Here is a 12,056-nt window from a genome sequence, read left to right as displayed (position 1 = left end):
TAGGGTCTTACTGCCTTTTTACTGCATACTTAATGTCTGTGTAGTGCTAGGGTCTTACTGCCTTTTTACTGCATACTTAATGTCTGTGTAGTGCTAGGGTCTTACTGCCTTTTTACTGCATACTTAATGTCTGTGTAGTGCTAGGGTCTTACTGCCTTTTTACTGCATACTTAATGCCTGGTAGTGCTAGGGTCTTACTGCCTTTTTACTGCATACTTAATGTCTGTGTAGTGCTAGGGTCTTACTACCTTTTGGGGTGGAAATGTTTATAAAAGTGCTTCATCCCAATGCTCTTTGTTTGGCTTACAGTGGACAGGACGTGCATTACTTTACCATATTTAAGACAGCTGTCATAGACTACAGACATCAAGGTTCTGAAAGTGGGCTGAGCACTGTGGACCCAAAGCACTGTCAGTTACGGCCAATATTTGAAATATAGAAATGTGTATATATGTGAATATATACTGGACAAAAACATAAACCCAACATGCAACAATTTCAAAGATTTTACTGAGTTATCGCTCATATAAGGAAATCAAATCAATTGAAAAAGAAAAAAACAATTAGGCCCGTATCTATGGATTTCACAACTGGGAATACAGATATGCATCTGGTCACAGATACCTTTAAAAAATGGTCAGGGCGTGGATCAGAAAACCAGTCAGTATTTGGTGTGACCAACATTTGCCTAATGCATTACGACACATCTACTTCACATTAGTCAGGCTGTTGATTGTGGCCTGTGGAATGTTTTCCCATTCCTCTTCGATGGCTGTGCGAATTTGCTGGATACTGGAACACGCTGTCTTACTCATCGATCCATAGCATCCCAAACATGCTCAATGGGTGACATGTCTGAGTATGCAGGCCTTGGAAGAACTGGGACATTTTCAGCTTCCAGGAATTGTGTACAGATCCTTGCGACATGGGGCTGTACATTATTAAGCTGAAAAATGAGGTGATAACAGCAGATTAATAGCACGGCAATGAGCCTCAGGATCTCGTCACGGTATCTTTATGCATTCAAATTCCCATCAATAAAATTCAATTTAGTTTGTTATCCGTAGTTTATACCTGCCCATAACCCCACCACCATCACAGGGCACTCTTTTTACAATGTTGACATCAGCAAACCACTCACCCACACAACGCACACCACCCAAATTCTCTAAAATGATGGTGGAGGTGGCTTATGGTAGAGATATCAAAATTCAATTCTCTGGCAACAGCTCTGGTGGATATTCCTGCATGCCAAAACTTGAGACATCTGTGGCATTGTGTTGTGTGACAAAACTGCACATTTTAGAGTGGCCTTTTATTGTCCCCAGCACAAGGTGCACCTGTGTAATGATCATGCTGTTTAATCAGCTTATACCAAACCTGTCAGGTGGATGGATTTTCTTGGCAAAGGACAAATGCTCACTAACAGGGAGAAATAAGCTTTTTGTGCATATGGAACATTTCTGGGATCTTTAATTTCAGTTTATGAAACATGGGACCAATACTTTACATGTTGCGTTTATCTCTACTTATACTTAGATTTGAGTTCCTGTATAGTGAGATTTTAGACTCCTCACACTGGGCTGGTTGTTGGTTGGTTGGTAATATACTTTTACAGGTCTTTAACTTTCCCTTCTAGGCACAGATACTAGATTCAGACCTTCGTTCCACCCTGCCCATCTCTTCAAAGAGACCTGGAACCATACGGGAGGTAAGTCTACACAGCAGCCAGCATATCTCGGCAACCATTTCTAATGCACACTTTAGAGAGCTGCCAGAGTGGCGTGTCCAAAGCAATAACCCATAATAGGTAGTGCACCAGACGCAGTTGCAGTCGACACCACCAAAATCCATTCCTGGTTGCCATGGTACCGCCAGCAGTGTGTAACTAGAAACGCAACACCATCAGGTAATATGAATTGTTTGGATTTCCTCGTTTGACTTTTGATCAGTTACGCTCCTGGCTCCCGCAGCCTGACTGAACTCACCTCTGTGATCATCACAGTGGATGCTAATTCGCTTCACATAGGCCTACAGTGCTGTACAGTATGTGGTGGAGATGCCCGTGTATGAATTCAATCCAAAAAGCATTCGATTCACTTCCAAGATGCAGCACGTTTCGAGATTAAAACATTTATTGTTTTGAATCCAGGTGGATGTAGTATATTTTGAGACTATTGTGTACTGATGCACCATCACATGTACAGTATTTATCTGTTTGTCAGTAACACAGTTTATTATTATTTTCATTTTACTTAACTAGGCCTAGCAAAAGGCCTCCTGCGGGGCTGGGATTAAAAATATAAATATAGGACAAAACACACATCACGACAAAAGAGACACCACAACACTGCAACGAGAGACCTAAGACAACCACATAGCAACACATGACAACACAGCATGGTAGCAACACCACATGACAACAACATGGCAGCAACACAACATGGCAGCAGAACAACATGGTTTTTGTAGCAGTGAAGAGTTACATGAACCTGAGGTAGGATGATAAAGGTGAAGGTCAATCAGAAGGGGCTTGTTATGAGCGTGCGTGCAAACATGTGGAGGAGACAAAAATAAGGAAAGTGGAGAGCCTCGAACAGATGAATGGGTAAATGAGGGCCTTTAAAAGCCTCGGGGAGAACAGACGGGTGGGTGATGAATGGCTTGCAATAAGCTGGCGGGAGACTATGATTGTGTGTTCTGGTGGTGGGAGGATCCCAAGCCGGGTGTTCGGAGCGTTCCGTCGACCACATGCTTTGAGGAGGTGATGACCGGAGCCTGGCGACTAGCCGCGTCTGCAACCAGAAAGACACAGGATTGGACTAGGCATGTAACATAGACCAGAGCAGTCTCTATTATAGTGTATCTGACAAATCACTAATCAGGGATCTAAAAGGGGATGGATGAGATGGAAAGGTATTGTAAAGAAGTGTTCAGGCAACACCCATATCTGGATGGTCATTTTGGTAAGTTAAAACAGTATTCTTCCCTTGCCAGATAGCAATTTAGTAGGTTTTAGTAGGGAAACAGACCACACTCTTGATAGTTGAGTTGAAATAAAGTAACAACACCATACAGCTGTTGGATAGGTTCATGACATCACCATCAGAATCTTCCTCATCACCATCAGAATCTTCCTCATCACCATCAGAATCTTACTAATCACCATCAGAATCTTACTAATCACCATCAGAATCTTACTAATCACCATCAGAATCTTACTAATCAGAATCTTACTCATCACCATCAGAATCTTACTAATCACCATCAGAATCTTACTAATCAGAATCTTACTAATCACCATCAGAATCTTACTAATCAGAATCTTACTCATCACCATCAGAATCTTACTAATCAGAATCTTACTCATCACCATCAGAATCTTACTCATTACCATCAGAATCTTACTCATCACCATCACAATGTTTCTCATTACCATCAGAATCTTACTCATCACCATCAGAATCTTACTCATCATCATCCAAATCTACTCATCATTACCATAAGAATCTTACTCATCATCACCATAAGAATCTTACTCATCATCACCATCTGAATCTTACTCATCACCATCAGAATCTTACTCATCACCATCAGAATTTTACTCATCACCATCAGAATATTACTCATCACCATCAGAATCTTACTCATCACCATCAGAATCTTACTCATCACCATCAGAATCTTACTCATCTTCATCCAAATCTTACTAATCACCATCAGAATCTTACTAATCAGAATCTTACTCATCACCATCAGAATCTTACTAATCAGAATCTTACTCATCACCATCAGAATCTTACTCCTCACCATCAGAATCTTACTCATCACCATCAGAATCTTACTCATTACCATCAGAATCTTACTCATCACCATCAGATTCTTACTCATCGCCATCAGAATCTTACTCATCACCATCAGAATCTTACTCATCATCACCATAAGAATCTTACTCATCATCACCATAAGAATCTTACTCATCATCACCATCTGAATCTTACTCATCACCATCAGAATCTTACTCATCACCATCAGAATCTTACTCATCAGAATCTTACTCATCATATCAGAATCTTACTCATCACCATCAGAGTCTTACTCATCATCACCATCAGAATCTTACTCATCACCATCGGAATCTTACTCATCACCATCAGAATCTTACTCATTACCATCAGAATCATACTCATCACCATCAGAATTTTAACCATCGCCATCAGAATTTTACTCATCACCATCAGAATCTTGCTCATCACCATCAGAATCTTACTCATCACCATTAGAATCTTACTCATTACCATCAGAATCTTACTCATCACCATCAGAATCTTACTCATCACCATCAGAATCTTACTCATCTTCATCCAAATCTTACTCATCATCACCATCAGAATCTTACTCTTCATCGCCATCAGAATCTTAATCATCACCATCAGAATCTTACTCATCATCACCCTCAGAATCTTACTCATCACCATTAGAATCTTACTCATCACCATCAGAATCTTACTCATCATCACCCTCAGAATCTTACTCATCACCATTAGAATCTTACTCATCACCATCAGAATCTTACTCATCACCATCGGAATCTTACTCATCACCATCAGAATCTTACTCATTACCATCAGAATCATACTCATCACCATCAGAATTTTAACCATCGCCATCAGAATTTTACTCATCACCATCAGAATCTTGCTCATCACCATCAGAATCTTACTCATCACCATTAGAATCTTACTCATTACCATCAGAATCTTACTCATCACCATCAGAATCTTACTCATCACCATCAGAATCTTACTCATCTTCATCCAAATCTTACTCATCATCACCATCAGAATCTTACTCTTCATCGCCATCAGAATCTTAATCATCACCATCAGAATCTTACTCATCATCACCCTCAGAATCTTACTCATCACCATTAGAATCTTACTCATCACCATCAGAATCTTACTCATCACCATCAGAATCTTACTCATTACCATCAGAATATTACTCATCACCATCAGAATCTTACTCATCACCATCAGAATCTTACTCATCATCACGATCAGAATCTTACTCATCACCATCAGAATCTTTAATTTATATCCAAAACTATCAAATGAAGATTCATAACAGCTTTAGCTTCTCTCTCACTCTCTCTCTCTTCTCTGTCTCTTCTCTCTCATGACAATTCCTGGGTCTTCAGGAAGAGTGCAGTTAAAAGAGCAGGGCTTGGGGCTTTCTTGGAGCCAGTTGGTACCTCAGAGGGTGTCCCTACAGCAAGAGCGCTTAATCGCTCCCAATTGCTATGCCTCACAAAGGTGCAAAACTCCCCATCTGTTTCTCACTGTTACCGACACACAAATCTTGCCGCAAGGAGAAGGCTTGGTTTGTGTTCCAATTCCAGACGGTGGGCTATTCCTTATTGTGCACTACTTTTGACCAGAGACCAATAGGTGCACTATATAGGAAATAGGGTGCCATGTGGGACGGAGGAAACCACCAATCTATTGCCTATGGACCATATTGAAACAAATATCATACTGTAGGCTAACAGAGGATATTTTCTTGGAACACTAAATCTTGCTTATTTATATTGGAGATAAATACTCTGATTAATCTTTTATACATAGAGTATCTCTCTCTCCCTCTCTCCCTCTCTCCCTCTCTCCCTCTCCCTCTCTCCCTCTCTCCCTGTTTCCCTCTTTCTCTCTCCCTCTCCCTCTCTCCCTCTCTCCCTGTTTCCCTCTTTCTCTCTCCCTCTCCCTCTCTCCCTCTTTCTCTCTCCCTCTTTCTCCCTACCTCTCTCCCTCTCCCTCTCTCCCTCTTTCTCTCTCCCTCTTTCTCTCTCCCTCTCTCCCTGTCTCCCTCTCTCTCCCTCTTTCTCTCTCCCTCTTTCTCCCTACCTCTCTCCCTCTTTCTCTCTCCCTCTCTCCCTGTCTCCCTCTCTCTCCCTCTCTCTCTCAATTCAAGGTATCCCTTCCTGGCGGTAGTAGATCAGAGTCTCCTGATTAGCTAAAGAGAAAGAAAAAAAACGGTGAATTCCCTGACAGAACAATAGTTCCTGGACTTTGATGAGACAGAATGAGCTCAACCAGTAGACGTAATGGCTGCCCAGCCTCCGCTATCCCTCCCTCCACTCATTACACACACACACACACACACACACACACACACACACACACACACACACACACACACACACACACACACACACACACACACACACACACACACACACACACACACACACACACACACACACACACACACACACACACACACACACACACACACACACACACACACAGGATTACACACACATTAGCACACACACTAAACCCTCACCCACTGCTCATATCTAGCTCTTCACTCTCTTCACAGATTGACTGCAGTGCCATCCCTTAGAAATGAATAGGCCTTAATTAAAGATTAATGTTGGGGTTCCCCGCACGCTGCGTGGAGATAGCTCCTCTCCCAGGGTGCATCTCTGAACCCGCAAAGCTGATCGCCGGTTCACTGCAGAGTGCAATCAGAACAAAGACCAAACTATCAGGTCAGGACGCTCCCCGCTGAAGGACACGCAGTAACGGCACAACGGCCACCGCTGTGGAGAGAGGAGGGGGAAGGGGGGTAGAGTTGTTTTAATTATCGTCTGCAAAGAGACACAAATAGCAAATTGAGGTTCTGCTGCACCGGCTGCCTCAAACACACACACACACACACACACACACACACACACACACACACACACACACACACACACACACACACACACACACACACACACACACACACACACACACACACACACACACACACACACACACACACACACACACACACACATACTCCCTCCCCTCTCGACAATTACCGCCTCCTGTCTTCATGAGGCACAAGGAAAGGTGTAGTGGATGTGTGTGAGAGAGACAGAGATATTATTGTGTAAATGGCGTCTCACTGACTCAGTCTTGCCGATGCACATGACACTACAAAACAATGTTTGATGTGCCGCATCAACTGATCTGCTCTGGCTTTTTAAAGACCTGACTGTATGCCTGATCTCTTTCACGAAACATCCCATTTGTTTCTCACTCAAAATTGTAGGTTATTTTTGGGGGTTCCGTTAAGGTTGTGGTTAGGATGGGGTGGCAGGGGAACCTAGTGGTTAGAGCTGTTGGACTAGTAACTGAAAGGTTGCAAGTTCAAATCCCTGAGCTGACAAGGTACAACTCTGTCGTTCTGCCCCTGAACAGGCAGTTAACCCACTGTTCCTAGGCCATCATTGAAAATAAGAATTTGTTCTTAACTTGTTGGGGACTAGGGTTCCAATTGTGGACCCCCCCCCCACACACGTTCAGCTGGAAGGTGGCGCATGGAACGCAAAAATATTCCTAAAAATATTTAACCTCCATACATTAACAAGACCAATGGCTCAAATGAAAGATAAACACCTTGTTTATCTACCCAGCAAGTCAGATTTCTAAAATGTTTTACGGCGAAAACATAGCACATATTTATGTCAAACCACCACCGAAGACACGGCTAATTTGCATAGCCAAGTTGAAAAAAATATGCAATCAACAAACGCAGGATTAAAAGAAAAATAATGCACTAACCTTTTGAAATCTTCATCAGATGACAGTAATATAACATGTTACACAGTACATTTATGTTTTTTTCAATAATATGCTATATATATCCATAAATCTCTGTTTACAATGATGCATCGTTCAAAAAATGCTATTCAAATGTCCTGAGAAATGACGATAGCTCCGGCAGATAACGTCAGCTAACAAGGAATACACATCATAAACTTTGACTAAATAAGCATGTTCTACATATATATAGTTAGATACACTTCTTCTGAATGCAATCGCTGTGTTACATTTATTTTTAACGTTACAGGTTTCGTTCACTAGGCTATACTATGAGACGGCGCTCAAAAAGTAGCATTATGGCTCCTCTATCTTGGAGTCCACATAAACCCAAATTTACCACATAAATATTCCCTTACCTTTGCTGTTCTTCCATCAGAAGACATGGAAGGAATTATACTTACCAAAAACAGCGTTTAGTTTTGAAGTCTGTGTCTTTCGGTTCTCAAAAATGACACATTTCGGTTGAAATGTAGCCAAAAGTCAAGTGGATGCGCACCAAAACGTCGAACTTACATATTATATGTCGATTAAACTTGTCAAACTAACTTCATAATCAAGCTTTAACATGTTATAAAGGTGTACAGCAATCGTGAGGACGAACAGAAACACAAGCACCGTTTAATCGATCTTGGAAAAGACAGGACTTGACCAGAGCGCGCATAAAAGTGACCTGTTTTTTTCGCGTGACCGAAAGGTTTCGGCCGCCAAAACTCTCGTGAGCACGCGATTCTCACAATGAGAAGCCCCATTGAAAGCTGAGATCGCGCTGTAGACAGAAAGACTGTTCCCAGAACTGTAACTGCTTGGGAAGGGTGGGGGCGATGACGTCAAAGTTGGGCCAACTTTTCTGAAGACAAGAGAGAGTTTGGGAGAATGACTGCCCTGAGAGTTCTGCTTTACATACAGACATAATTTAAACAGTTTTAGAAGCTTTAGAGTGTTTTCTATTCAATAATATTTTTTATTTGCATATATTAGCAACTTTTGACAAAAAATTATGTTTACTATGGGCACGCAATTACTCCAGCGGGGGCAGTATACAGCCCTATCCCCATGATTAACTGACTTGCCTAGTTAAATAAAGGTTTAAAAAAGTATGTGGATATTAAGCTAGGGTTAGGGTTGAACTGGGGTGTGGACATAAAACTAGGGTTTAACTATTATGCAGACATGAATCTAGGGTTAGGTTTGTACCAGGAAGTGGACATGAAGCTAGGGTTAGGGTTGAATCGGTGTGTGGACATGAAGCTAGGGTTAGTTTTCTGTTTATGCTGGTATCAAACCTTGGGTTGCATGGTCCTGTAGCAACTTTCTACCCTGGCTCTATATTGTACATCAGACTGGTCTGGAGAGGGTGAGAGAACATGAAAGGCTGAGAGCTCCGAGGGGTCACACAGTTCAACAACAGGACGAAGGCCATTTTTGATAAAGTGCTTGGAGAAAGTTCAATTTTAAAACAAATTTTATATAATAAAATCATATTAAAACATGCAAACTGGATCAATAAATTAATAGATAAATAACTAAATAAGTCAGGACATAATTGGAAATCACACCAAGGGATGAAGGGATTAAGTTCTACAAAGACAAGTGCTATGTCAAAGTGCTTGCTATCCACCTGGATTCAGCTGCTCTCCTCTGGAATATGGTCCAGGAGGCTTTCATCTCTAGACCGGTGATGCGGAGGGAGGTTGTAGGGTGGTTTTGAAAGTGTTTTACCAGGTTAAGGTTGTGGTCAGGGTTAGGATAAGAAAAATCAGTATTATGACATAGAGATATGCTTTATCCAAAGAACAAAAAATGTAAATCAAGGTTTAATTTCTGCTGGGTAGTGGTGGTTCTCCTTATTCTGCAAACGGGCCATTATTTTTAAAATTATATTATAATTAGAAAAACTTTCTTAATTGACAGGCAGCACTAGTCTTATTGGATGACAATAAACAGCTCTGACAATGCCTGTTCCCTTGTCCCTTCTGTGGTGAGTTCTGTAATGGCTTCCATACGAAGGTCTAATTACCGCCTCGGCAGGCCCCGCAACAAGGTCGCGCTTGTTATGCCATCATCCAATTCACACAATCAGATTTTGCACAAAGGGAACTAATCTCATTCCTTCACAAGCCATTCTCTTGATCTGACTGCCTTGTGCCTGTTCTACAGACAGACAGAATGTGCTGTGTCTCCCGTCCAGATGAGATGAGAGAATTACTTTCATTTAGCGAGAGAGACAGAGAGAGACTCACTGACTGAAAAGGCTCCAGCAGGCGGCTCGCATCGACAAGTCGTTAACTGTCAATCTGCATCCAGACTCTAAAGGAGTGGAATTGAATAGGCATACTTCAGGGGGATTTAGTCCAAAACAAACAACTAGAATTTAACATTACTGCTGTATGCATCAGATGTTTATGAAGGCTTAAGGGCTGGATTAAATCCATATCGACGAAGTATCGCTCAAGAGCCGCATTATTGCTTGATTGAAATTTAAAGGCAACGTTACCGCGTTCGCGGTTACTGCATTCACGGTAAGAGCTGCATATGTCGGCTCAATCGGAAATTACCTTTACATTTTTACGAGGATCTTCCGCTATATGGAATTAAACCAGTCCTTAATACTGTTCTATGAATTTACATAGTGTAGCATATCATCTGGTGTGTGGTAGAGTGGTAGGGGTGTTGATGGTAGGGATTAAATCTACAGGGTCAGTAAACCCGCGTAGACTGAGACAACACCAGTGTTGATAGTGTAAATCAGTGTTTCTTTAACCTGGTGGGGGCCCGAAGGTGTTTTGCTCTAGCACTACACAGCTGAAACACTGCTGTAAATCCTTCAAAACCAGTGTAGTGGAAGAGAACACTACCTCTGAAATAGTAGTAATAATACCTTGAGAATTAAAAACAAGTCTATAGATAATGACGATGGCTGCCTAGGAGCTCCCCGGTGTTGCAGCGGTCTAAGGCACTGCATCTCAGTGATAAAGCCACCACTTTTCTATTGTTATTTATTTCAACCAGGTAGGCTGGTTGAGAACAAGTTCACATTTACAACTGCGACCTGGCCAAGATAAAGTACAGCAGTTCGACACATACAACAACACACAGGTACACATGGAATAAACAAACATACAAATAATACAGTAGAAAATGTCTATATACAGTGTGTGCACATGAGGTAAGATAAGGGAGGTAAGTCAATAAATAGGCCATGGTGGCGAAGTAATTACAAAATACCAATTAAACACTGGAGTGATTGATGTGCAGAAGATGAATGTGCAAGTAGAGATACTGGGGTGCAAAGGAGCAAGATAAAAAATTAAATACAGTAAGGAGATGAGGCAGTTGGATAGGCTATTTACAGATGGGCTATGTACAGATGGGCTATGTACAGGTGCAGTGTTCTGTGAGCTGCTCTGACAGCTGGTGCTTAAAGCTAGTGAGGGACATATGAGTCTCCAGCTTCAGTGATTTTTGCAGTTCGTTCCAGTCTTTGGCAGCAGAGAACTGTAAGGAAAGGCGACCAAAAGAGGAATTGGCTTTGGGGGTGACCAGTGAGATATACCTGCTGGAGCGTGAGCTACGGGTGGGTGCTGCTGTGGTGACCAGTGAGCTGAGATAAGGTGGGACTTTACCTAGCATAGACTTGTAGATGACCTGGAGCCAGTGGGTTTGCGACGTGTATGAAGCGAGGGCCAGCCAACGAGAGCGTACAGGTCGCAATGGTGGGTAGTATATGGGGCTTTGGTGACAAAACAGATGGCACTGTGATAGACTGCATGCAATTTGTTGAGTAGGGTGTTGGAGGCTATTTTGTAAATTACATCGCTGAAGTCGAGGATCGGTAGGATGATCAGTTTTACGAGGGTATGTTTGGCAGCATGAGTGAAGGATGCTTTGTTGCGAAATAGGAAGCCGATTCTAGATTTAATTTTGGATTGGAGATGCTTAATGTGAGTCTGGAAGGAGAGTTTACAGTCTAACCAGACACCTAGGTATTTGTAGTTGTCCACATTGTAATGACTTTCGTCCTCTTCTTCCGAAGAGGAGAGGCGAAACGGATCAGAGGACCAATACGCGGCGTGGTAAGTGTCCATGGTTCTTTTTAATACGTTAAGGTACACATGAACAACTGTCTACAAAAAAACAAGAAATGTGAAAACTCAAAACAGTCCTATCTGGTGCAAAGACAGAGACAGGAACAATCACCCACAAACACACAGTGAAACCCAGGCTACCTAAGTATGATTCTCAATCAGAGACAACTAATGACACCTGCCTCTGATTGAGAACCATACTAGGCCGAAACATAGAAATACCCAAATCATAGAAAAACAAACATAGACTGCCCACCCAACTCACGCCCTGACCATACTAACTAAATACAAAACACAGGAAATAAAGGTCAGAATG

This window comes from Oncorhynchus gorbuscha, linkage group LG01, assembly GCF_021184085.1.
Source record: "Oncorhynchus gorbuscha isolate QuinsamMale2020 ecotype Even-year linkage group LG01, OgorEven_v1.0, whole genome shotgun sequence".
In the NCBI taxonomy this organism is placed as follows: domain Eukaryota; kingdom Metazoa; phylum Chordata; class Actinopteri; order Salmoniformes; family Salmonidae; genus Oncorhynchus; species Oncorhynchus gorbuscha.
This window is presented reverse-complemented; position numbering follows the sequence as displayed.